A 26,659-nucleotide genomic window follows, 5' to 3' on the forward strand; every position below is an offset into this window, starting at 1 on the left:
AAATAATACTGACACTTTACTGATTCCTCACCCAGATTTCTCATAAATTCACAGACATAAGTTCTAAATATTTACAGAAATTTGTCTGAGAGTGCCCTTCCCCTCCCCTTCTGCTTCCCAACTTGTCTTTGGTAAAGCCTTCCCCAGTTTCCAACCCAGAATTAATCTCCCTCTGTGCAGCTTCCAGAGAACTTTAGATTCCCACCACCATAATTAAAATATATTATGTATTTATTTGCTGATGAATGTCCCATCTAGATTGCAAGTTTCCTTAGATCAGGGTTCAAATTCCTTTACATGCAGCAAGTACTTAATAAATGCCTATTTAATGCAGAGATTAATTCCAGTATTATTTCATATGGTGAAAAGGAGCAATGAATTCCAGAAAGAGCAGGAAGTAGAAGTGGTGAAATTGATCTTTTTTTTTTTTTTTTTTTTAATTTACATCCAAATTAGTTAGCATATAGTACAACAATGATTTCGGGAGTAGATTCCTTAATGCCCCTTACCCATTTAGCCCATCCCCCCTCTCACAACCCCTCCCATAACCCTCAGTTTGTTCTGCAAATTTATGAGTCTCTTCTGTTTTGTCCCCCTCCCTGTTTTTATATTATTTTTGTTTCCCTTCCCTTATGTTCATCTGTTTTGTCTCTTCAAGTCCTCATATGAGCGAAGTCATGATTTTTGTCTTTCTCTAATTTCACTTAGCATAATACCCTCCGGTTCCATCCACGTAGTTGCAAATGGCAAGATTTCATTCTTTTTGATTGCCGAGTAATACTCTACTGTATATGTGTGTGTGTGTGTATATATATATATATATATATACACACACACACACACCACATCTTCTTTATCCATTCATCCAATGATGGACATTTGGGCTCTTTCCATACTTTGGCTATTGTTGATAGTGCTGCTATAAACATGGGGGTGCACATGTCCCTTCAAAACAGCACACCTGTATCCCGTGGATAAATGCCTAGTAGTGCAATTGCTGGGTTGTAGGGTAATTCTATTTTTAGTCTTTTGAGGAACCTCCATACTGTTTTCCAGAGTGGCTGCACCAACTTGCATTCCCAAGAATATTCTTTTTTTTTAATGTTTATTTATTTTTGACAGGGCGGAGGCAGTGAGAGAAGAGAGAGAGGGAGACACAGAATCCAAAATAAGACCCAGGCTCTGAGCTGTCAGCACAGAGCCTGATACGAGGCTTGAACTCACAAACCAAGAGATCATGACCTGAACCAAAGTTGGATGCTTAACCGACTGAGCCACCCAGGCGCTCCAGTTCTGGGAAATCTAAGATTCAGACATTGGCAGATCCAGTGTCTGGTGAGGCCCCACTTCCTGGTTCATAGACAAACATCTTCTTGCTATGTCCTCACATGGTGGAAGGGATAAGGGAGCTCTCTTGGGTCTCTTTTATAAGGGCACTAATCTCATTCATGAGAGCTCCACCCTCATGACATAAATCACTTCCCAAACTCAAGCTCACCATCTCCCAATGCAACACCTTGGAGATTAGGTTTCAACATACGAAATTTGGGGGTACACAAATATTCTGTCTATAGCACTTCTCTTTATAGGGCTTCTCATAAAATACTATGGTGACCTGAATTTTTTAATTTTACCTGAGGTTAATCAAAGTTGAAGACAGTATTTCCTAAAATTCTCTTTCATCTATCTTCTTTCTCACCATCTCCACTGTCATTGCCTGAGTTTAGACCTCATCAAAATTTGCCCAGAGGACTGACCAACAAACCCTAAGGGGTAACCCCTATCCAGTCTGCTACCTTCCCAACCATTCCCTGTATTCCATGACATTTCTGATGTGTGCCAATATGCTTTTGTAATTCTTCTGCTTAAAACTAGTTATGGGTTTTCTTTTGCTCACAGATTAAACCAAAACTCTTTAGAGTGGCACAAGAGACCCTGTGAAGAAATGAAGTGCACTGAAGGCCTTTGATATTGTGCTTTACAGTAAGAAATACATATTTGGTCTTTGTCCCCATTTGTGGCATAGAGCTCCTAAAACCCTTGGAATTTCCTAATAAGAGGGTTAGAGTTGTCTTGATACCTCTAACAAATCCTTTTCAATCACACTTGAATTTATATTAATGAAGTGACTTTTGGAAAGCACAGAAGATGGGGGCTGATTTCCAGAGGAATCAACCAAGCGATTAGACAGTTGGAACCTTCAGTGCCATCCCAATCTCCTGGGAGCGGAGAGGGGCTAAAGGTAAAATCAATCACCAATTGCCAGTGATTTAACCAATTGTGTCTGTGTAATGAAGACTCCATAAAAGTCCAAAAAGGATGAGATTGAGAGCTTCCAGGTTCATGAACACATGGAAGTGTTAAGACAATGAATGGTGCACTCAGAGAGGGCATGGAAGCTCCTGCTCTCTTCCCATTCCTTGCCCTACGCCACTCTTCTTTTTGGCTCTTCCTAACATCCTTTTATAATAAACTGTTAAACATAAGTAAACATTTCTCAGGGTTTGGTGATCCACTCTAGTAAATTACTCAAACCTGAGGAGAGAATTGTAGAAATCTCCAATCTATATAGCTCATCAATTAGAAACCCAGGTGACATTCTGGACTTGCAATTGGCATCTGAGGTTGGGGACAGTCTTGTAGGACTGAGCTCTATCTCTGGGTAGATAGTGTCAGAATTGATTTAATTGCTTGATGGTATGGGCAAAGACACACATGATGGATCCTTCTCTGAAATATTTTTCCATATCATTCAGAATTCAAAAAGAAAAACAAACCACTGTAGATATTTTAAGCAGAAAAGGATTTAATATATAACTAGGTGTTTATTGGGGTGCCTGGGTGGCTCAACTGGTTATGCGTCCAATTCTTGATTTTGGCTCAGGTCAGCATCCCAGGGTTACGGAATTGAGCCCCACATTGGACTTTGCATTGAGCGTGGAGCGTGCTTAAGATTCTCTCTCAGGGCACCTTAGTGGTTCAGTTGGTTGAGTCTGACTTTTGCTCAGGTCATGATCTCATAGTTCATGAGTGTGAGCTCTGCATCAGACTCTGTGCTGACAGCTCAGAGCCTGGAGCCTGCTTGGGATTCTGTGTCTCCCTTTCTCTCTGTCTCTCTCTCTGTCTCTGTCTCTGTCTCTCTCAAAAATAAACGTTAAAAAAATTTAAAAGATTCTCTCTTTGTGCTTTTCTCCCCTGCTCATGTACTCTCTCTCTAAAAATAAAGATAAAGAAATTAGGAGTTTATTAAAGTTGGAAGGGCTTGAGATATAGGTGAATCTCCAAGAATGACATCACAAACTGGCCTGCCAGGGAAGATGATACCTTTGCCAAAATTAGGAAGGTAGGGAATTAGAACACACTATTATGACTACAATCTTGGTGTTAGGAAGCTGCTGCTACTACCATGACAACTGAAGAACCACGAAGCTAGCAACTAAATGCTGGAATGCTGTTGCAGAAAAGCTCCACAACTTTGGTGGAAAATAGCCAAAAGCATCAGCCTCTGCCTCAGTTTCACGTCCTAATTCTTGAGTGGTATATGTAATTGGTGGAACTTAATTTGCATCCAGACCTCTGGACGCAAGGGAATCTCGGGAAGTAGTCTTTGGCTGTCCAGAAGACAAATAAAACAGAAAGTAGGAATGGATGCTAATTGTTCATCTACCATACTCAACACACCTTTCTCTTGCCTTCTGTTATTCTTAGATTTTCCTTTATTATCCAGGGTTTCTGCTCTCTTCCCTCTGTCCACAGCTCACCAACTTCACAATCTCTAACTTTGTGGTACCTCATCTACTACCTGTTCCTGACATGTTTTTGTTACTCAAGACTCACACCTACTTCTTCTCACTCTATATTCTCTTTCAGGACAACTTCATGCATCAATATATAAAAATTCCAAAACCATAATTTCCAGCCAGGCTTATTTCACACACAGTACCCATATATCCAATTGCCTACTGAATCTCTGTGTAAATATGTAATAGGCACCTGAAGCTCAACACATTTGAAACCAAACTGGTCATATCATATCCTCAAAGCTGCTCTGTCTCCTGATTTCCCTTATTAAATGGTGACATAATCTGTCTTATTTCCTGAGCAAGGAACCTAGAAGTCATTGTGGACTCCTCCTTCTTCCTACTTCCCATGTCTAGTCAATCACCAAGTGTTGAAAATTGTACTCATTAAATATCTCTCATATCCACCCATTCCTATTATCTCCAACTTCAACTCCTGCAAGGGCACCTTAACTGTTTTCTTGTTTCCTATATTCTTTTCCTTCAATCCGTCCTCCCTACTGTATTCAGCAAGCCTTGGTCCAAAAAATACATAAAATCTCTTAAGACCCTTATAGTTCTCCATATCCTTATGATGGAGTCCAGAGCCATTAATATGGTTTCCAAGGTCCCCAAATTAATATTCAACTTGTGTTTATGTATATAGCTAGTTACATTGGCTGTTTAAATACTGAAATTCTCCCATAGTTTGGAAATACCTTCCCTACGTCTTCACTAGCTATCAACTAAAGAGTTAATGCTGAATCTGGTCTGACCAGTTGGTTCTTATGCCAGTCTTCTCAAAAGTACAGACTACTGGACACTGTCATTGGCTTCCACCATAGTTGGCTCAATGCCTGTATCTTGGTGCTCCCTTTCCTCTCAAGCCCAGGTGGGTGTTGCTTGGAGATCATTTTGGTTTCTTCAGCACACCAGCCCAATATGCTTCCCAAGTGCTAGTCCTTATGCTGACCAAGTCCTCTAACCAGGGTGTTCCCAAGTCCTGTGGCAGGGGATAACATTGGCCCTGGAAGACATGCTGGCACCCCAGGGTCCTCTGAGGCTGTGGCTAACTACCACAGGGCAGTGTTCCCTCATAGTAACCCTCACTTGGCCACACGTGGGAACTCCAGCCTCCACTGGAATTGGGTTCCCAGATTACGGGGGTGAAAAGTGGGAGAACAAATGGGTGGATGGTAAAAGGTCCCCGCAGGTTGTGGTCAGGTTCCAGGCAGGGTTTCCTCAGGAATGCTTGTCACTCCTGAGATATATGGACTCCCTTAGGAATGGTTTGGAGACCAGTGTGAAATTCATCCCTGTTGAAGTCCTCCTACATTTATTTAAGGCCTTGGTTAAAACCCACCTGATGCCCACCTGTCTTGAGAATTTACAATATTAATTTTATTACTAAAAATGAGTACTAATGCCACTGGTATATTAATTCAGTTGAGGACTATAGATCTCATAATCTCCATTTTATGGGTGAGAAAACTGAAGAACGGAGAGGCTATCTAACACCCAAGTGGCTGAGCCAGGATTCTAAATTCACAGCTCAGTATGTAACTGCCAACTTGAGCCTCTCATCTAGACTGGAGGATTAGGTTAGACTGAAGTATGTTATTCCAGTATACAATTTTCATGAGTTAGTCAATACAGAGTCAATATGAAAATTCTAACACAGTATTATATAGGCTAAGAAATTTTGTTGATTGCTGCCAGTTCAGCAAATGCTGAGAAAAATTCTGCATCCTAAAAAATATCATTTAAGTTAAGTGAATTACCTATCCTCTTACACCGAGCTCTCCCTGTTACTTAATGTCCAGCAACTTAATGGGAAACATCTTTGGAAAAGTTTTATCACGACTGTGGCACATCATTTATGCACTGGTAGGTACAGCAAGCAAAAAAACCGCACATCTACGAAAAATTCGTACTATTATTTAAACCTCTTAGCAAGGAAGAGGTTGAATAATATCTACAATTTAGCCTAGTGAGAGAATAAAATGGAATGCACCTTGGGTGAATGTGATGACTGAGCTGTATTCATGCTCAGTGGTTAAATACGTGCACCTCACTCCTGCACAAGGCCTACACAGCCCTGCCCCACCGTCTCTCAGACCTCCAGCAATGCTGAAAGCTTCAGTTCCTCAGGATTCTCCTTTCTTCTTAAAACATTCTTCTCCCTACAACCTCAATTCTGAGCAACAGCTTAAGAATCACTTCCTTAGGGAGATCTTCCCAGACCTCTGGGATAGATAAAGTCCTCTAATTAGTTACACAATAGCAGAACTCCCTGAACTTTGCCCAGGAAACCTCATCAGTCATTATCATTGTCACTTATCCTGGCCTGTCCTTCTTGTGAGACTATAAGCCCAAAGAGGGCAGGATGACCTTAGCCCTGCTTCCTGCTGCATCTCCAGGGTCCAAGCAGATGCCCCTAAATGAAAGAGTTGCTCCCACAGCTGTCTGTTGAATGGACACCTGTATGTGGTCCCTGTATTTACCTTCAAGTTAGTAGAGTATGTAGATTCTTAAATTTTTATTTTATTTTGAGAGAGAGCACATAAGCAATGGAGAGGGGTGGGGGGGGGGGGGAGAGAGAGAGAGAGAGAGAGAGAGAGAGAGAATCTTAAGTAGGCTCTATGCTCAACACAGAGCCCGACTCAGGGCTTGATCCCGTGACTCTGGGATCATGACCTGAGCCAAAATCAAGAGTCAGACACTCAACCAACTAAGCCACTCAAGCGCCTCTGTTATTTTTAAATTGACTACTAAAACTTTACAAAAGTTAAACTCAAATGGTTTTTTGAGGGGATTAAAATCAGGATTGGACCTCCAGGTTCTTGCTAGGAGTCTTGCCAAGAGCCTTTCTCTAGGCCTGATTGTTTGACAGAGAAGGACTTCTCATCATTCTTAGATTTTCTTTTATTGTCCAGGGTTGCTGCTCTCTTCCCTCTGCCTAAAACTCATCATCTTCTGAATCTCCATATTTGAGCTTGGGCAGGCCTCTCGTGTTGGTTGGACTGGGGCAGCATTTTGATCAACAGACCTTTGCTTGCTGTTTTGGTTTTTTAAAACATGCAAATATTGTATTTGGTTGATCTGTGATTAAACAATTCTTGAGAGTTAAAGACCTCAGCTTCTTGGTGATCTCATAAAGTTTCCACAGACTGTGTGTCATTCATAACCTAAGGATCTGGAAGGAAACCCAACTTTAAAATGCAGTTCCCAGTGATTTCAGCCTGAAAGGTGATATGTCTGTTTTTCTAACATCTCAAAGTCACTGGAATGTGCATTGGCAATATTTCTAGACCAGATTTCTGGGGAACTGGCTCACTTGCCTAAGAGACACAGTTAAGTTAAAGACACTAAAATCTCAATAAGACTCTTGGCTACTCCACTTCAACTACATAGATGCTTCTTTGGAGACTAGCGTATGTATTAGCTGACATAAACAAGCATATGTCCTGGAAGAAAAGTATCATCTATCCGATATTAGAAGCTTCTAAGAGGGTCATTAAGAGTATCATAAACATTGTATGTGTTCAAACCATTGGTTGATATAGCTCAACACTCATTCATTCATTCAACATATTTCATACCTAGGCGCTATCAGCTAGGCTCTGAATTAAGCCCACAAGAATTAGACACAATCTCTGTCCAGTTGGGCAAACCATGATAGTGTGTTGGGAGAGAGTTCCACTGGTGAAAGGAGTGATCAGCATTGACCTGGAGGAATCAGGGAGGGGGTGCTACTCAGAAGAGGCTCCATTTAAATTGGGTCTTGAAGAATTCATGGTAGTTTATCAGACTTAGAAGAAAGTGGCAAGGGACACTCAAGACAACAGTGTGGCAAAGGCATAGCATTGAGAAAGAGCACTCCGCATTCCAGAAACATGTAGGAGCTTGATGTGCCTCGAACCCAGGTGTCTCTAGAGGGGCACCAGAAACAGTTCTGAGGGAACATTGTGTCTTCATAGGCTGACCTTAATAACCATTACATCCAATATCCGTGAATTTACCTAGCCTTTTCTTGGACCCATTTTTTATTATTTTCATCTGTAACACCTTAGGGGGCAATGAGTTCCACTTATATGCTACAGGCTGTGTAAAGATGTACTTCCTTTTATTTGTCCTTAAATACTTCCTTAAATGATCACCAGCAGGGTCATTTTTTTCCTCTTGATAATTATAGCATTTTGGTACTCCCACCTAATCCCCAGGCATCACATAGATAAAGAATGAATTTGAAAGGCACCATTGAAATCCTGGCTGGGGTAACTATGCCCACCTAAAAGCCCAAATCTACTCCGCTTACTTCCACCTGACACCCACAGGCTGCATGTTGCTTTTTTGTAACTCTTTCCCTCTCTGATGACCTCCCTTGATGTTACTGTTGTTCTTTTGTTTTAAAAATAAAACCAGAAAATCAATTTATTAATATGCAAGAAGAACTAGATCTGCTACGTGACTCACGGTAGCTGGAAAAGGACATTCTCCCCATGTAGCCAGGAAGCATCTGAGCCTGGGCTGATGGCTAGTAAGGATCTAGATACTGAATGGTGCCAGGTGCTGATAGGCTGTAGTGTCCATCTCCACAATAAGGACACACCTGGCACCTAGACTAGACTGGCCCTGTCTGAGGCCTGCCTGCGCTTGCCCCCAGTGAGGCTTGGGAAGGGCCTTGCCAAGGTGAGATCCTGGAGGGTCACCTGCTTCTGCTCCCATAAAGATACAGATGTTACAGGAAGGGAAAAGTTCTTATAGGTAGAATAAAAGATGGTTTCATAACAATTTCCATCCTGCCCCAGAATCCTCTGGGACCCTGTCCTGAAACAGGGTGCTTTTAGCCAGAGTCATTCTGGAATTTTCAAAGGAAGGGACAGAGAAGTCTAGTCTTAAACAATGCCTGGAATAAACTGTCAGCACCTCATGTTTGACTTTCCTCCTCCTGCTGAGAGAACAGAACTTGCCTGGATCTGCTCTGGGCCCTTTCCTCTTGGTTTTTCCTTTCTTCTTGGCTCACTTCCCCTGGGCAATGCCATACACTCCCCAGGTGGATGGGGAGGCTGAACAAAGAGCACAGGGGCAAGTCTGATCCCAAGAGAAGGAGGGAGGGAGGGAGGGAGGGAAGGAAGGTGGGTGGATGCAGCTTAGACCAGCCAGCAATGTAAGGGCGTTTGATAGGGCTATGGGGGTATCCTCAAGCCAAGGTGGCATCAGAGGAGTCCTGGCTTCCAAGGAACAGGCTGCCATGATCAGTCGCTGGCTGGGAGTGCCTATGGGAGGCACAGCCTCAACACATGGGGATGGATTTCAGAGAGCAGCATCTGGGCCTTGGGCAATTAAATTCCCTCAACTTAGAGATATGTGAGGACCATGCTTTTGGCTGTCATACCTGAAGTCCTTGTCAACTCATCCCCACCTGGCCAGCTTGTGAAACTTCTTCAAGTTTGAAAGTCATATCCTCACAGAAATTGTCCCAAACCTTGGGACTGACCTGGCTTCCCTGTTGTTATAACATATAATTTCACTGTGAGTTCCAGTTTATTATCCAACTCCCTGGATGCACTCTGAACTCCAGGAGGACAAGAACTGTGCCTATATCATTACCAACCACATCCGCAGTACTTGGCAGTACTGGTGCCTGGAAGATACTCTAAGTGTTTGCTGAATGAATGACTGACCGGCCACTGGTGCAGATGAGATAGCTCAAATTGTGCAACAATCTTGGTTTCAGAAAATACGCTTCTTCTGAAATGCACTGTTCTAGATCTAAGCTTCACCTGTATGGGGCATTTTCCATTTCCAGGCTGAGTTTTCAGAGCATTTGAAGAAACCCCTTGAAGGAAACAGTCTGAGTCAGAGCAATGTTCCTGAGTCACAAGGGTGCAGTTGCCTGACTGCACCTGAGAATCCAGTCTGGACCAAGAGAGGTGGAGAAAAAGGCAGAAAGTGGAAACGTAGGCCCCAGTCCTGCTTTGATCACTGTCTTGCATTTCCTTTCTGAAACCTGTGTTTGTACGGCTTTTCCTCCTTGGGTTAAAAGAGCCCTAAAATACATAATAGACATGAGAATGTGTCAGCAAGTTCTGATGCCAACCCAAACCTGGATTGTATTATGTTGCTATTGTTTATAGACTACATGTCTCAGGATGAGGATCATATGGGGAAAAGTGAGTGAAGGGAAGATGCCGATTAGGATGTTAAGACACTCCAAGATGTTTTGAGGGGAGGTTGTACCTTGGAAAATAGCACAGGGGTTCAGAGAGGCTGGAGTTGCCTAAAGAGAGATTAAAAACTGTCCAACGTGTAAGGAGGGATGTATAAGCCATACGGGTCCATTCACAAGATTTTGCATCAGGTACAAAAATAGGACCCTAATAGGAGCCTGGGTGGCTTAGTCAGTTAAGTGTCCAACTTCTGCTCAGGTCATGATCTCATGGTTTGTGGGTTCGAGCCCTGCATCGGGCTCTGTGCTGACAGCTGAGTCTGGAGTCTGCTTCAGATTCTGTGTCTCCCTCTCTCTCTCGCTCTCTGCCCCTCCCCCACTCGTGCTCCGTGTCTGTCTCTCAAAAATAATAAATAAGTGTTAAAACATTTTAAGAAAAACATAGGACCCTAAAATGATCACGTATTTCCAACTAAGACTCTTCATTGGGAAAAATGGGGGCAGTTCTGTGGTATGAAGTGGCACTTCCTGACAGAAGTCTGTCTATTCATTTAAGATGCTCAGAACTGTGTCCCTCAAGATGTCTAAAAAGCCTCAGCCAAGTTGGCCATGGTCCCAGGAAACATTACACGCTGCTGAGAACCATGTGTGTTGGCGACGGCTGCACTCACGCTCTGTGCACAGACCATTTCAACCTCAGCCCACCAGGGATGACCTTCAGGGGCCCTTCTCTGTTCCCAGAGCACCCACCGGGAGCACCTCAGGACACGAGCACCGTCCTCATGCCGGGAATGAATTGCTGAACGCAGGGAGAGCTGACTTCAAGCCTTGACTTCACCAAGTCAATTCTGTGACCTCATGCTACTTCCTTAAGGGCCACTTTTTTGTCTACAAGCAGGGCGGAGCTGCTGCCTCCTCACAGGTTCGCCGTGAGGATTCCAGATAACGTGCGTCATGTCTCTGGCGCACAGCAAAGGCTCAACAAATGAGAATCATTATTACTTACCTTGGTGGGCTGTGTAAAGCAGCCCCGGATTGGGACCCTAGTTTTGCCACTTGGTAGCTTTTGGAGGCTCATTTTCCTTCTTTGTACATAGGGCAAAACACTACTTAACCTTCGGTGGTGGCAGAATTGGAAGAATTAATTTAGCAAAGGCACCTAATCAGGTTCCTGGCACACAGTCGTATGCAATAAAAGTTATCTGTTATGATCATTTGTAGATAAACAGAATGAAAATTCTTGATGCTGGTTTGTACAGAGCAAGTATGTGTAAGCAGAACAAGCCAATTTGAATTATTCTGTGAGAAATACATTGTCTTCTAAAACAGGTAGCCTTACTTCCCCAGGTTAGACCAGTTCTGAACCTGCGGGGAGCAGAGGCTAGGGACTGGCACAGAGCCCCGAAGGGTCGGCCCCTTTCCGCCAACCTATGGGGTCCTCCTTCATCTGTCCATTTTCCAGGAGACGTTTGCTCCTCCTGCCTCAGGTCCCCTGAGGAGAGCGGGAGCAATAGGTCACCGTTATTTAAACTGCCACAGAATTTTCAGACCATGAGATTCTCGTCTCTCTCCAGTCGGGGTTGGCCCATCCCCAAGAGGGAAGGAAGCCAGGAGGGGGAGGAGGTTATAAAACCATTTTATATCCGTCCTGTTTTTAATTGATTTCACAGCAGGAGAAGAAAAACCAGAATCCTTCCCACATAACCTTTCAATGTGGGAGTCCTCCTCTGGTCAGGAAACCCATCTGGAAAGAGCCGCAGCGGGGCTGCAGGTTCTGTTTTCCTCCCCAAGGTTGGAGCCCTGGCAGCGCCCTCCCTGAGGGGTGCCTCTGTGGGTCCCCTGTGCACCTCCTTTGCACACTCACTTGCAAAGAGGGGGGTAGCCCTGCCTCTTCCCTGGTCTCCAAATGGGACCAAATCTTTCTCCCTTAGGTGCAGCCCATGTGTCAGCTAGGGCCACTAGTCCATGTCATCTAGGTACCTTGGCCCAACTCCACAGCCCATGCGCTGGGGGAGCCAAGTCCTCCTGGGATTCCTGGGTGGGGTTAGGGGTGGCTAACATTATGTAATTACACTTGGTCTTTCTAGTTTTCAGTGTCTTGTTCCAGAAGCATGGCCCTCAAAACAGTGTGTGAAGTATTCTTTGTCAGGGTTTGGTGGTTGTAAAGAATGGCCACATAACACTACAGAGAAAAAAAAGTCAACATGCATGTTTAAGACTTCCATTCCTAGAAGATGGTTTGGCCATCCGGCCATGGGTGTACGTGTGTGTGTGTGTGTGTGTGTGTGTGTGTGTGTGTGTGTGTGTGTATGTGTTGGGGGATTCTCTGTATTTATTAAATGTTTTTAAATATCAACTCTGTCTCTAGGGAGGAGAACTGGGTGACTAAGGGACTAGGAGACAGGGAGACTTTGTATACATTTTTATCCTTTCAAATTTTACACCGTTTACACGTATAACAATTATGTGCCTGTACGTGCAAACATGCACACATATACCATATCCCTTATGCTCTCTCCCTACTCCATGCCCCTATTCCTTTCTCTCTGCAGAGACAATCCTTCAAGGGATAATTTCAAAAAGTCTTCTGTTCCCAATTTACCAATGCCTCAATAGTTCCTTCTACCTGCTCTGAACCCTGACAGAATTTCCCATCAGTCTTAACTATGGTTGGGACCTACTCACAAACTGCCTCATAGTGTAACCTCCTAGCATAACTGCCTGCCTCCTGAAGATAGCCCTCGTCTCTCATCAGTTGCTTAAGCATAGACTGGCAATAGATTCGTTTCTTTGGATCCCTCACAGAACAGAACTGAATCAAAGAGTTAGAGGCGAAGGCACAACTAGACAAGTCTGAAGGACAAGGGCATGGCTAAGACAAAATGCCTTTGGAACCTATAACAAGTATCTGGTTTAAGTTCTTGCTGCTTCCAGAACCAGGTGGAGTTGGTAGCAGTGAAAAGCTGCTTGTCACTGGACTACTACTGTTCTCTCTTCCATTGCAATCAGAAGATCAGTTGGGTCTCTTCCAGGGGATGCATTTTGGACAAAGTCAGATATAGGAACATGTAACCCTATGGACAACTGTGGACTAGGTGTCTGAGGCTAAGACTTTGACAATTTTTTCTTTTTTTAATCAAAAAAAAAAAAAGACTAAACAGAAAATATCTTATGAAGCAAATGGTCTTAACCAAACCTTTCTTCTAAATAAGGGAAAAGACAGCAAGTGGGAGGAGAAGGCCAAGGTGGTGAGGAGGGAGGGTGAGAAGACCCCAAGCACCAAGGTCTCTCATTAAAAACGCGTCTTTCCTGACATCTTACAGGGAAACTACTCCTCCCTTTGGAAGATGGAACCAGAAGAGGAAACCGCCCTACACCTGTAGCTGACCTTTGCAATAGGTACTGGGAGAGGAGGGGGGCCCCGCCTCCCAAAGACCTAGAGGCTTTTAGGGTGCTCCCTGCCCTCACCTGTTTAGCATCAATAGTCATGCCCCTCATTTTGTGCTGCTACCACAGGAAGCTTCAACTCTAAACCTAGGCCTGTGGGAGCTGCCCCAGTTCCAGGCACACAAGGCAAATGGCTGCATCCTTGCTGCCACAGGCCTCCTCAAAATGCATCTTCCAGGAACCGAGAATCCACCCTGCTCCACAAGGAAACATGTGAGCGTCAGCCAGACACCTTCTCCTCCATCATCTCCCACAGTCCTTCCATGTCTAATTCCTGAAACCCAGATGTCTGCTTCAGGAGCCCAAAATAAAGTCTCAACTGTTTCACGGTCAAACCCGCATCTGTCTGGGATTAGCAGAACAGCTACTTTGCACCCCCACGCCACCCCCCACTCCTGTCACCTCCCTCCACCCCCAAGGGTCTCCCTCTTCCATTTCTGGGAATCCCTGAAGATGCTGTGAGGGTGAGCGTGTGTCACTTTATCTACCACTTGAGGCTCCAGTGCTGCGGTCTGGGGCCCCCAGTTCATCTCACGCTGCCTCCCATAACTCGGCTAGCCAGGATGTGCTGTTTTACTAAAGGAACTCGCTTCAAGTGGCAACATGGCACCTCCCCCACCCCCACCCATCACTAACTCCCCAGTCTAGGACAGGTGACAATATGTCCTGGATGTCTGGGGAATAACAGAAGGGGATTGTTGTGTTCCTTGGAGTCACAGGCCCTGGACCCCCAACCTTAAGGCCATGTCTACCTCCTATCAGTCTCCTGTATCTCAATAAGATTATTTAGAAGATATCATGCCAATGCTGAGTGGATCCCCCTCCCCAACCCCTCTCCCCAGAGAACAGGGAGTGTTGCCCCCTACTCCCAGACTCAGGTCTGCTCATGCTGCCTCAGCCCACCTGGCCCTGGGAATCTCCATTTCCTTCAAGAGAAAGCCCCTGAGAAGTTCTCCAGAGCTCAGATAAGACAAGTGCACTACTCAGCCTTGCACTGCCTGCACTATACTAATTTACTCACCATGGGGGGTGTGGTAGGCAGAATAATGCACCCCCGTGCCCACGACATGCACATCCCAATACCAGAACCTGTGAATGCATTAGGTTACATGGCAAAGGGGAATTCAGGTTTCAGATGGAATAAAGCTTGCTAATTGGCTGACCTTGAGTAGAGAGATTCCCCTGGATTATCCACAGTACTGGCTTTGAAGATGGAGGAAGGGGCCATGTGCCAAGGAATGTAGGTGCCTTAGAAGTAGAACAAAGAGGGGAGCCTGGGTGGCTCAGTCAGTCAAGCGTCTGACTTTGGCTCAGGTCATGATCTCGTGGTTTGTGAGTTTGAGCCCTGCATCAGGCTCTGCGCTGACAGCTCAGAGCCTGGAGCCTGCTTCTGATTCTGTGTCTCCCTCTCTCTCTGCCCCTCCCCCACTCAAGCTCTCTTTCTCTCTCAAAAAAAAAAATAAATAAATAAACATTAAAAAAAAAAAAGAAAGAAATAGAGCAAAGAGTCTCACAGCCTCCAGAAAGAAACACAGCACTGCTAACTCCTCCATTTTCTCCCCGGGAGAACCATGTCAGATCCTGACCCAGGGATAGGATACTGTAAGATAATAAATTTGTGTTATTTTAAGCCACTAAGTTTGTGGTGGTTTGTAGTGGCAGCAGACAGGAAACCAATACATGGGGGTTACAAATAATTTGGTCTAAATCTTTACTTCAGGAAATTTTTTCTCTAATTTCTTATCACTTTGCATCTCACTCTGCAGTGGTCACAGTCAGATGTATGATGTCTGTATCACTTGTTCCAAGAACAACCTGCTTTACTTTGGTGTGAATAACGATTTCATCCTGGTGATTTCCTCGAAAACAAGAGAATCTGTTCCAAAATTAGAGTGTCCATCTCCAGAAACCCAAATGGCAGTGCCCATACTACAATAATACACACTTTGAGTTCCTCTTTTCTAGACACTGATAAAGAAATCACAGCAGTCCTCTCTCTAAGCCATCTTCCTGCCACTCCACTGCCACTAGTGGGGCTCAAGCCAGTTCTGTCTCTTGCCTGGAAAACTGAGACAGCCTTCTTCTGTCTCCACTCCTCCTCCCAACACTATAGTTGAAAGAGTCTTTGTAGAGGTTGACCATCCCTCTGTTGACAAATGTTCAATGGCCCCCATTGCCCTTAGGATAAAGCACCGGGCTCTAACCCGGTCCCTAAGACTCTGCACACTCAGCCCAGCCCACATTTCTGGCCTCATTTCCAGCACACACAGAGCTATTACCAGAGTCATTCTAGCAAACGTGTGGTCAAGGAGCAGGGAAGTGTTGAGCTGTGGGATGGGCTATGCAAAGCAGAGTCCCACAGTTTTGAGGATTCAAATTTGTAGGACATAGCTGTGGCTGGTGCACACTGAATTGTGCCCCCCCCCCCACCCCCTGCAAATTCATATGCTGAAATCCTAACCTCTGGTACTGCAGAATGTGACTTCATTTGGAAACAGGGTTGCTGCAGACATACTTAGTTAAGATGAAGTCACACTGGAATAGGGTAGGCATCCAAGACTGATATTCTTGTAACAAGGAGAAATCTGGATGTAAACACATACACACACAGGGAGCAAACCACATGTAGACTACAGTCACACTGCCACAAGCCAGCGAACACCAGAAGCTCGGAGAGAGACCTGGGCCACATCCTTCCTTGATGCTTTCAGAGGAAGTGTTGCCCTTCTGACTTCTGAGGTTTTGTAACCTCGGAAGTGATAAATTTCTGTTGTTCTAAGCCCCCCAGTTAGTGGCATTTTACCATGGCAATCCTGGAGAACTAATCAAGTGACCCTACTGGCTTCTCATCACCTACAGATTTCTCCAGCATTCCGGTACACACAGCTCTGCGTGTGGAAACGCGTACACTGAAGGAAGGATATTTGACTGTAGAGAAGTTTCCATTTCCCGAGGTCCACCCAGTTTGTTGAAATGAAACACGCCCTTTACACTCACAGGGCTTCTCAAGGCCCTGAAAACCAGTTGCTAAGAAGAATTCATTAAAGGATACACATTAGTCAATTTGCCCTCCATGAGTGGGTTTGTTCTCTCCCTCCTTAGAGATAATGAAGAAGACTCAGTAACAACTCTGTATTCTCAAAACATCCAATGTTCCAATGAGAACAAGGCATGGCTTTAATCTCTTTCCTTCGCTCCTGTTTCTTACTTCTGCAAAGTTTGCCCCAATCCTTGTGTTCTCTTAATTAAAACCAAAACTGACTCGACTGTTGAGTCCCAGTTAATAAGAGGTGAGGCCAGCTTGGCATGTCTGTGTTCTGAAAACTGCCCTGAGCAAAATGTGTGTGTGAGAACAGTCTGCCAGGGGAATGGCAAAAACAAGCTGCCCCTCCCTAGCCAGGATGGCTCTTTTCTGCATGGGATACAGGAGGCTCACTTCCACGCAAGTCCTACTATCCTAGGAAGCAGAAGAGGCTGGGCCCAAGACCCCGTTGCTCTAGGTGGGTAGGGTGGGGTCAAGGCGCTAGGAATTCATCAGACTTGACAGGAGGCTGCAAGCCCTGAGGATGATCTCTAGGTGGAGAAAAGCCTAGGGATGAGGCAGATGAAGTGGAGGCCAGGCTTGGGCAGAAGGAGGGGAAAGAGCTAAAAGGAGTGAGGGAGAGGCTGAGGGGGAAACCGTGGTGGGGCTGACAGATGCAAAGAGCTCTTCACTGTCTGACCCAGTGTCTCGTGGTCTGGCCTCATACGCTGTCTGTGGGATCCTCAGTCCAGTCCTTGTCAACCTGGCCAGCCAGAGGTGGGCTTGCACTCCAGGCAAGGCTGGCCTTGCATTAGAAGGACCAGAAAATGCCATGTAAGAACTTCAGTAAAGCCCAACCCATGCCCCCACCTGGGCGCCTGGGTGGCTCAGTCAGTTAAATGTCTGACTACAGCTCAGGTCATGATCTCATGGTTCGGGAGTTCGAGCCCCACATCAGGCTGCAGGCCATGGAGCTTGTTTCGGATTCTGTGTCTCCCTCTCTCTCTCTGCCCCTCCCATGCTCTCTCTCTCTCTCTCTCAGAAAATGAATAACACACTAAAAAATTAAAAAAAAAAAAAAGCCCGACCCATCCCCCAGATGTCTTCTCCACAAGCCTGACGTGTGCCCCCACTTTGCACTTTGTCCCTATAGATTTAATTTTTGTCTCGGAGTAAATAATTTAAAGCCAGGACTTCTTGAATGTTTACATACTCCAAGCATAGTCCTAAATGTCATGCATGGGTTAACTGATTTAATTTGTGTAACAGCTTTGTGACATAGGTGTCATTATCATTATCTCCATAGTTCCAATGAGGACACTGAGGCACAAGCGATGGAGTAATTCACCCGGTGTCATCAAACCGTTAAGTGGTAGCAGTAGAATTTGAACCCAGCCTGGCTGGCTCCAGAGTCCACGTTTTTCCCATTGTGCTTCACTAATTCCCCAAATGAAAACCAGTACCTCAGGAAATTTACCACCATGGCTTTCAAAGCCATGTGTTGCTCCCTAATTGGGGCTTTTTTAGGATGAGAGGTTGTTTTGAAGATAATTAATGAGAAACATTTGGAACCTTAACCTCTGGGCACCTGCTGTAGTCTTCCAACTGGGTTCAGTAACAATTACGATTCACACTCTCCTGCCTGCCCACACACCCCCGAGGTGTTACTGAAAGGCAAGAAGGCAGATTCCACAAATCCTAACACTCAGTCTCGTTACTTTGTAATACTGTGTGTAAAGGCAGGTCCTGTGACTGGCAAAGCTGTTACAGCAAGCACCATTACTTAATTTTTGGAAGCCAAATTAAAACACTGGATGATAGGAAAAGTGTCTGCTTTTCATTTGAGATTATTGGTACTTTTCTCAGGAAAAATACCAACTAAGCTGCTAAAAGCAGTGGGATTACACAATAGTATGATCACCAAAAACAACAATGGTCACAAACAGTCTTCTTGGGCAACTATTATGTGTTAACTGGGAATTACCTGCTTCATTTCCCAGTTGAGGGCACAGAGAAAATAAGGGTTAAAATGACTAACCCAAGGTTGTAACATTAGGTTAATGTTCAGTCTTAATCATATATTAAATCATATAAACTTTTTTTTTTAATTTTTTTTTTAACGTTTTATTTTATTTTTAAGACAGAGAGAGACAGAGCATGAACGGGGGAGGGGCAGAGAGAGAGGGAGGCACAGAATTGGAAGCAGGCTCCAGGCTCTGAGCCATCAGCCCAGAGCCCGATGCGGGGCTCGAACTCGCAGACCGTGAGATCGTGACCTGAGCTGAAGTCGGACACTTAACCGACTGAGCCACCCAGGCGCCCCACATAAACTTCTAAATATGCAAATACTTAGGACCCACTCCAGATCTGCTGAGTCAGGACCTCAGGTGGGTGGCTTCTGAAGGGCAGCTGGGGTTGACAGCCTCTGACTGGTTAGTGACAAGTATCAGTAGCCAAGTGTCTTGATTCTCAGGGTGACTCCCACTCTCTTCCCTGTCTCCTGCTGCCTACTTTGCCACTGTCTGTTATTATTCCCAGGATGTAAAAGAAAAATAAAAAACAGACCCATGGTCATCTCTGTTTTGTACTCATACACAAAACGTTTAAGCAACATTTCCCTGCAAATGCACTGCCCGCATGCCTGTCTGGTACTTAGCAGAGTGTATGAAAAGTATTCCCTGACCCTGTACCATAGAGTCATGTCTTATAAGCAAGTGATGTCACTGTATTAAGTTTTATATGCCAGCGTAGTTCCTGGCACAAAATAGATGTTCAATAGATGTTTGTATATAAAAGAGTAGAATGGAGGTTGTGAAAGAAATTGCTGAGTGCACAAGCGAAAACGAACAATTGGTATCTTTTATTTCCAGGGCCCAAGATATTCTGAGGATAACTAAATCCTCTCTGTGGCAGTAAAGAACATATTTCAGGATTACTTAAGAGATTATCAGGAAATCCTGGTCAACAGCACAGATTGAACCGACTTGGGAAGTTTCTCATTATGCTCCAAGCCCATATAAATTCTCTATAAAATATAATGACAACAACAGCAACCACATTTGTTGCTGTTGTTGTCATTACTATTATCATCATTATTCCATAGCCAAACTCAAAACTAAGCAAGGAAAATTCCCAGGTCCCAGAAAAGAAGTTGAAACTCAAACCCAAGAAGTTGAGCAGGTGCTAAGAGCAAATGGCCTACAGGGATACCAGAAATAGGTGTTGGCATTGAAGTTGGGTTTTAAGACACAAAGAAGAGAGAATTAAGCCTCTGGCTGGCTGGTGGTTAGAAGCAGAAACTGACCTCTTTGAATAAAGCTAAAAGCCAGAGAAGGCTGTTCCTTCCATGAAATAAGGACTAGAAAACTCAGCCCACTGGTCTAAGGATGTGGCAGGAAGCTGACCATCTGCCCAATGTTGTGGGTGGTAAAAAAGTAGACCTCTAGAAATCAAACTTCCAAAATTGTACCATGTGCGGGTGTTAGTCAAAACTTCTCCAAACCATAACTAAAGGAAGTTACAGTAAAAAAAAAAAAAAAAAAAAAAAAAAAAAAAAGTATCCAAGAATTAATCCTACAAAGGGCTAAAGAACCAAGTACAACAGATGCCTATATAATACAGGCTCATCAGGCTCTATAGGAAATGCTACTTACTGAAGATGAAATATGTCTTATGAAAGGGCGGGCCTACGCTGGCCGACTCCATCTTGTTCTGTGTCCTTCACCTTGACCACACCTCCTCCCCTTGAGTAACCACCCCCTCACCTGCCTAACAGGACTTGGACCCTTCCCCAGGACCCTTCCCCAGACAATCGGCTGAGGCCATAGCCATTACCTCACCAACTGCCCCTAGGCCCCAATAAAACCTTTGTCCTTTTGAAGCTCGCTCTCTCTCCCCGGTATCTCACCGCTGCGTCGGTGCAGGTAGGGGATTGAGCTCGAGCTAGCTCCAATAAAGGCTCTTTTGCTTTTACATTGGACTCGGCTCCCTGGCGGTATTTGGGGATCACGAATTCTGGGCATAACACTTATATCATGAAGAAAGGGAATTATCTTGAAATACAATCACAGTAGCACTTCCTGATATTAAATGCACCTGGAAAATATAGGCAAATGAATAGGAAGCAATAATGGAATACAGTAAGGTGGTTGGGACAAGATTAATATAGAGATTAACGCATAGTGGTCTTCCTCTATAAAAGCAACAACCATTTGGAACATATAGTAACAAAGAAACCTCATTTATAACAGCCACTACAACAAAAATATAAATACCTAGAAATAAATAAGAAATATTTAAGATCTATAAGAAGACAACTTTAAGATGCCACTTAGAGATACCAAGGACAACTTGAAAGAATGTAAAGACTAACCCTATACATGGAATTTGACCAAATTTTTTCAAACTTGATGAAAACTATATACCCATAGATCCAAGTTCAGCAAATGAGTAACAAAGGCAAAAATCTTAAAGGCAGCCCAAACAATTACATAGAGGGGAACAAAGATTTAAAAAAATTCTAGTGACTTCTGAAAAGAAATAACAGAAGACAAAAGAAAATGAAATAACATTTGTGAAGTGCTGAAAGGGAAAAAAGCTATTAATATAGAATCTATATCCAGTAAAAATATTCTTCAAAAGTAAGGACAAAAATAAAAACATGTTTTATTTCAGGGAAGCCAAAACTAGGTGCATTCATTGCCAGCAGACTCATACTAAAAGAAATGAAGGAGGGTATTTTTCAATCTGAAAGAAATAATACCAGGAAGAAATCTGTGTCTGCACAAAAAGGATAACTAAAGGAAAAGATAAATATTTAATATAAAGGGAGAAATATAATATACTTATTTCTCATTTTTAAACTTCTTTAATAAGACATTTGATTGTGTAAAGCAAAACTGGTAACAGTGTATTGTGGGCTTTGTAACATTTGCAGGGGTAAAATGTATGACAATGATAATACAGAGGATAGAAGGGAGAAGTAGAAATATACAGATGCAAAATCGTGTATTGTTTGAAGATGGGTTGTGCTAAGTTAAACACGGATATTGTGAACTTCAGAACAACATTTAGCAAGTCAATAAAAGAGGTATGGTCAATATGCCAATAGAGGAGATACAATGGAATATTAAAAATCCTCAATAAATCCAAAAGAGGGTAGGAGAAGAGGAGAAGAAGCAACAGAGATAAATTGGAACAAATAGAAAACAAATAGTAAAATATTATATTTAAACCCAACTATATCAATAATTATATTAAATATAAATTGTCAAATACATGAAATAAAAGGCAGAGATGGCCAAACTAGACAACCCCAACAAGTGTTCTGTACAAGAAAACTCACTTTAAAAACTCAGAAGTTAAAGGCCAAGATGGGAAAAGCTACATTAGAAAGATAATCATGAAAACTGAATGGCTATATTTATAGTAGATGAAATGGATTTCGAGGCAATGATTATCATGAAAGATAAGAGAGATGTTTTGTAGTAATAAAATCCTACATGTGAATACATCCAAATTCAGAGATTCAAAAAATACATAAAGCAAAAACTAATAAAATAAAACTTAAGAAGAACTACAAAATTTCAACATTTTTTTCAGTAATTGATAGAATACAAAATCGGTAGAGACATAGGAGATCTGAACCACACTCGATCTAACATTTATAGAACATCACACCACAAAATACAATAATATCTTCAAGTGCACATATTCAACTTATACATGGTTGCACTGGGCCATAAAACAAATCTCAATGCATTTCATTGAAATTATACTTAATATGTTCTGTGATCACATCAGAATTAATGAAATCATTAACATAAAAGATAAATTAAGAGCCTCTAAATATTCAGAAATTAAACAATGCACTTCTAATTAGCTCATCGAGGAAGAAATCACAAAGAAAAATATAAAATATTCTGAACTAAAAGATCATAGAGATCAAACACATTAAAATTTGTGGGATACAATCAAAGCAGTGTCTTGAGGGATATTTATACCTTTAAATTGCTTACATTAGAAAAAATTCTCCAATCAATGATCGAAGTTTTCATCTTAAGAAGCTAGAAAAAGATGATAAAATTCAATGAAACAAGAGGAAACAGACTTGAGCCAAGATGAATTAATCCCCTGCAAACTATCGCACTGGTTATAACTAAAATACTGGAAAAAATACAAAAAGCAATTATCTGAGGACTCTGAAAAGAAAAGCAGGCAGATTGAGAAGGGGTATCAAAATTTGAAGAAGCAACCTACATGGGCATGGGTTTCCAGGATTTACCACCCCCCCCACCCCCCCGTTTTTCCCGTTTTTCCTCTAGAGCCTTCAAACTAGTCATGGCCCCATGGGGTTTTCTGTCATGAAGGAAAGTAAGAAGTTTTTTGCCAACAGGACTTCCTTCAAAGAAATACTAAAGGAAGCTCTTCAGGCAGAAGGAAGAGGGTATCAGAGGAAAACCTCAAACTTAGGGAATGAAGAGTCGATAGGGTAGATATCCGGGTTAATAAAAGCCATTTCTCTCCCCCTACTTATAGATAGGACTGTTGAAAGCAAAAATCCTAAGAATATATGGCTGACATTTCTGTGTATGTAGATATACTACACTTGACAAATGCGACATAAAGAGGGGAGAGTAAAAACCAATATGGTCTAAGGACACTATAGTTTGCTTTAAGTGGTAAAATATTACCTTTAAGTAGACTATGAAAATTTAGGTGTATATATTCTAACTACTAGTGCACCACTAAAACCACTAAAAAAAGCCAACAGATAAATTTAGATGGAATACAAATACTTCAAATATAAATTAGTCAAATAACACTGAAGTGGTTTTATTATTGACAAACCAGATTCCAGATTAAGGAATATTTCAGAAATAAAGAGGGACACTTCATAATAATAAAGGGCTCAACTCACCAAGAAGATCTAACAATTTAAATGTGTATGCACCTACAAAGAGAAGTTCCAAATACATGAAGCAAAAAGTGAAAGAATAAACAGACAAATCCACAGTTATTGTTGGAGATTTCAACAATCTTCTCTCACTGATCAATAGAACCATAGACAGAAAATCAGCAAGCACACAGAAGTTCTGAACAACACTACCAACACACTTGACCTGTATAGTATTTACATAGAACAGAATATGTATTCTCTTCACGCACACAATAAACATTCAGAAGATAGATCACATTCTGTGTCATAAGTAAGCCTTGGCAAATGTAAAATAACTGAAAGCAAATTCTACGCTCCAAACAGAATGGAATTAATCTAAAAATCACTAACAGAAAAATATCTGTAAAATGCTAAAATTGTTAACTCACCTCTTGAGTGTCTCTATGTTTATATATTACTTTTCTGCCTTGTGTATATTAAAATAATTTCACAAAAAATATAAAAGTTTTAACTAGCACAGAATGAAAACTTGGCGAATTAAAATAGTGATAGTCCCTCCTTTTTACCAGGTTGTTATGGGCGACTCTGATAAAGCAAAAAGGAGGCGTGGAGTAGATGGAAGTAAAGACCCCTCCTAAACTCGAAGAAGGGAAATGCTGTAACAATTAAGAACACGATAGAATTACCAAAGGTAAAGAGAATCTGCAATGTAAATTGATAAATTGTGAAATGTACCATAGTTGATCGTTTTCTGCATTTGGTACGAAAGAAAACAAGGACACATTTTGAGAACCTTGCTGACTCTCCAAGAGCCTCTTTCCCTCTCCTCCCTTTGTTGCTTCCCTTCTGCTTCACTGTCATCCTTTTCCAATTTTAGAATCCCTGGCAGAGATTGGACAGAGTCACCAGGTCCCTGTTTAATAAGCAATTATTCAGGCCATGGGCAGCATCACCTGTTTCTGCTCTGCCTACTCCTCTCATCTCACCATAAAATATTTCGGTCGAGCTCCACCTACCTGAGCAGCCACCACTATTTCAAGGATCTGGAAACGAGAATTCTGAGCCCCAGCTGTGAGAATTTGGGCAAACCACCTGACTGCTTACACTTGGCTTTATTATGTGGGAAATAAAAATCATTAACCCACCCCCCCAGGAGTTGTGAGGATTAAATGAGAAAATAAGCATGAAAATGCTTTGTTAGCAGGAAAAGTACAAGTGGGTTATTGCTAAAGACCTCAGTTTCAGGATCTTGCTGTGGTATTATTCACTTGGGGTAGGGATCGGTTTCCTCCATCCTCCCCGAACAGGTGTGACCTGAGCCAGCGAACCATGCCATCAGAGTTACTGGAAGGAGGTCAGAGGTGGCCAGCTGACCACGCAAATCCCTGCTCCCCTTCCCATGGTGTAGAGTTGGTGCTGGAAAGTGGCCGATGAGCCAGAAAGCACATTTCTTGGCCCCCTTGGCATTGTGTGGCCAATGGACTAGTTCTATTCACTGGAATGTGAGCCACAGTTTTTAACAAGTATTAAGAAGTGCTTTCTCTTTGCTCTTTTCTCTTCTTCTGGCTGCCGAGAGGTGTATGAAAATGACCAGACCCAGTTAAAAGGAGCTGCAAGCCAGGGGAGGTCTGAGTCCTTAAACCAGCACATGGAGGAAGAGATGCACCCATTCACAAGAAACACCTGAGTGGCCCCATTACACGAACACAAAATAAATATCGCTGATGTTTGAGCGATTATACATTTTTTCATGTATGTGATACAGCAGTTGATGGCATAATGGTTCTAGGCTTCATTCCTTGCCCAGCCCAGGTTTTGTGACCTTGGCTGTAGTACTTATACTCGTTACACCTCACTTACCTCACCAGTCAAGTATAGATGATAATAGTTCTTGTCTCATTGGGTTGTTATGAAAGTTAATTGATGTAACGCATACAAGCGGCCAATAATGTTCAATAAATGTTGGACGTTATTATTAACAGCATAGAAATGCCAAACCTTTTTGAAAGTTCACTAATTCATTCCAGGAAAAAATTCTACCTCTGTAGCTTATTTCTAGGTGACTGTGCCCATTAAATGCACATCAAAATATTTTCCAAAGAAACTTTTTCAGGGCCCCAGCAGTTTTTCCTCAACAGTTTGTTTTTTTCTGAACATAGCTAACTGGAAGATTTCCAAGTCTAAATTTCCAGGCTCAACTTTCACCTGGAAGTCATATGTGTGGACTTAACGCTAGTTCGTGCCTTCACCTCCAATTGCTCAAAAGCCCCACTCACCTGTCTTCTCCACGGTGCACGCAAGAAGTCAGGGATGCTGTTGCCATACAGCTGCAGGTCCGACTGTAACCAGCAGAGGGCAGTGCTGCACACAAACTACTACAACTTTGCTGATTCCCCAGTGCCTTTCCATTATCAATAGTTTTTTTTTCCCTCCCCATTTCCATTCCTTTAGAAGAATGACCGTGATATTTCAGAGAAATGTGGTTATCCTCGGTTGTTCTCAGCTTTTATAGATTTTCTGAGTCTCTTAAGTGCTCTCTGGCACTCTGTGTGGTTGGGAGAGGCATATCCGCTGAACACAAGAATGGGAGCCCCCGCGCTTTCCCGAATCTGCTGGCACAGCCACCTGCTCTCCTTGTCCTCCTTTCCTGAGTCACTTGACACCCACCCAGTTTTTGCAAACGAATCCATGCCATCTTCTCCCACATCATAGCAAATTCCAGGACTCAGCCCTACGTACCTCAGCGACTCTCAACTGTGTGTGTGTGGGGGGGGGGGGGTATGATGCATTTCAGAATCTCCTATATGAAGTGTTCTGAAAACACACGTGCCTGGGTCTCACTCCAGACCTCCCAAATCAGATGCTGGGGTAGTGAGAATTTGAAGAAACTCCGAGGGGCGATAGGGTCTGAAAAGCACTCCCACCCCACGCACCGCTGGTGTAGTTAACGACCTAGAAGAGGCAAGCAGCCGGAAGTGGAGAGGAGGGCCCAGGTGGGGGTGGAGTTGGCATGACTCGGGGATTGATTGGTTCTGTTACTATCCCCATGTTTCCCACAGGGAAGTCGGAAGCCCACTCACTCCCAACAGGTGATCTTAACTGCTTTCTGAACTGACAAAATTAAAGCCCTCCAACTGTTCTCCTGCCGTCCTCAATGACACGCCGGATTCTTAGCCCTTTTCTCTAACTTTCCCCTCCACTCAGTGTTCAGCCTGTGGCGCCGCCACCGTGTGTGGAGCCGCACCGCCTTCCCTGCCTCTCTGGGTATTGCTCTCCTCCCATTCCCCATTCCCCCGCCCTGCACCTCTGGCATCGCCCTCCCCGGGGCGTCCTTCCTCATC

At 43.3% G+C, this 26,659-nt stretch overlaps 1 long non-coding RNA gene across 2 annotated transcripts; it reads left to right on the plus strand.

The window, feature by feature from the left end:
- The first annotated feature begins 3,427 nt into the window (after positions 1-3,427).
- On the plus strand, positions 3,428-13,733 carry LOC109274932 (uncharacterized). 2 transcript variants are annotated; one of them, XR_002083919.2, is made up of 4 exons: positions 3,428-3,638; positions 8,205-8,319; positions 13,275-13,350; positions 13,468-13,733. It is a non-coding gene; the product is annotated as an uncharacterized LOC109274932 (long non-coding RNA). The 2 variants fall into 2 exon arrangements; XR_002083918.2 differs by lacking the exon at positions 8,205-8,319.
- The last annotated feature ends 12,926 nt before the right edge of the window (positions 13,734-26,659 follow it).

The sequence above is a fragment of the Panthera pardus genome, unplaced genomic scaffold, assembly GCF_024362965.1.
Source record: "Panthera pardus isolate Hobbes unplaced genomic scaffold, ASM2436296v1 HiC_scaffold_2, whole genome shotgun sequence".
Classification (NCBI taxonomy): Eukaryota; Metazoa; Chordata; class Mammalia; order Carnivora; family Felidae; genus Panthera; species Panthera pardus.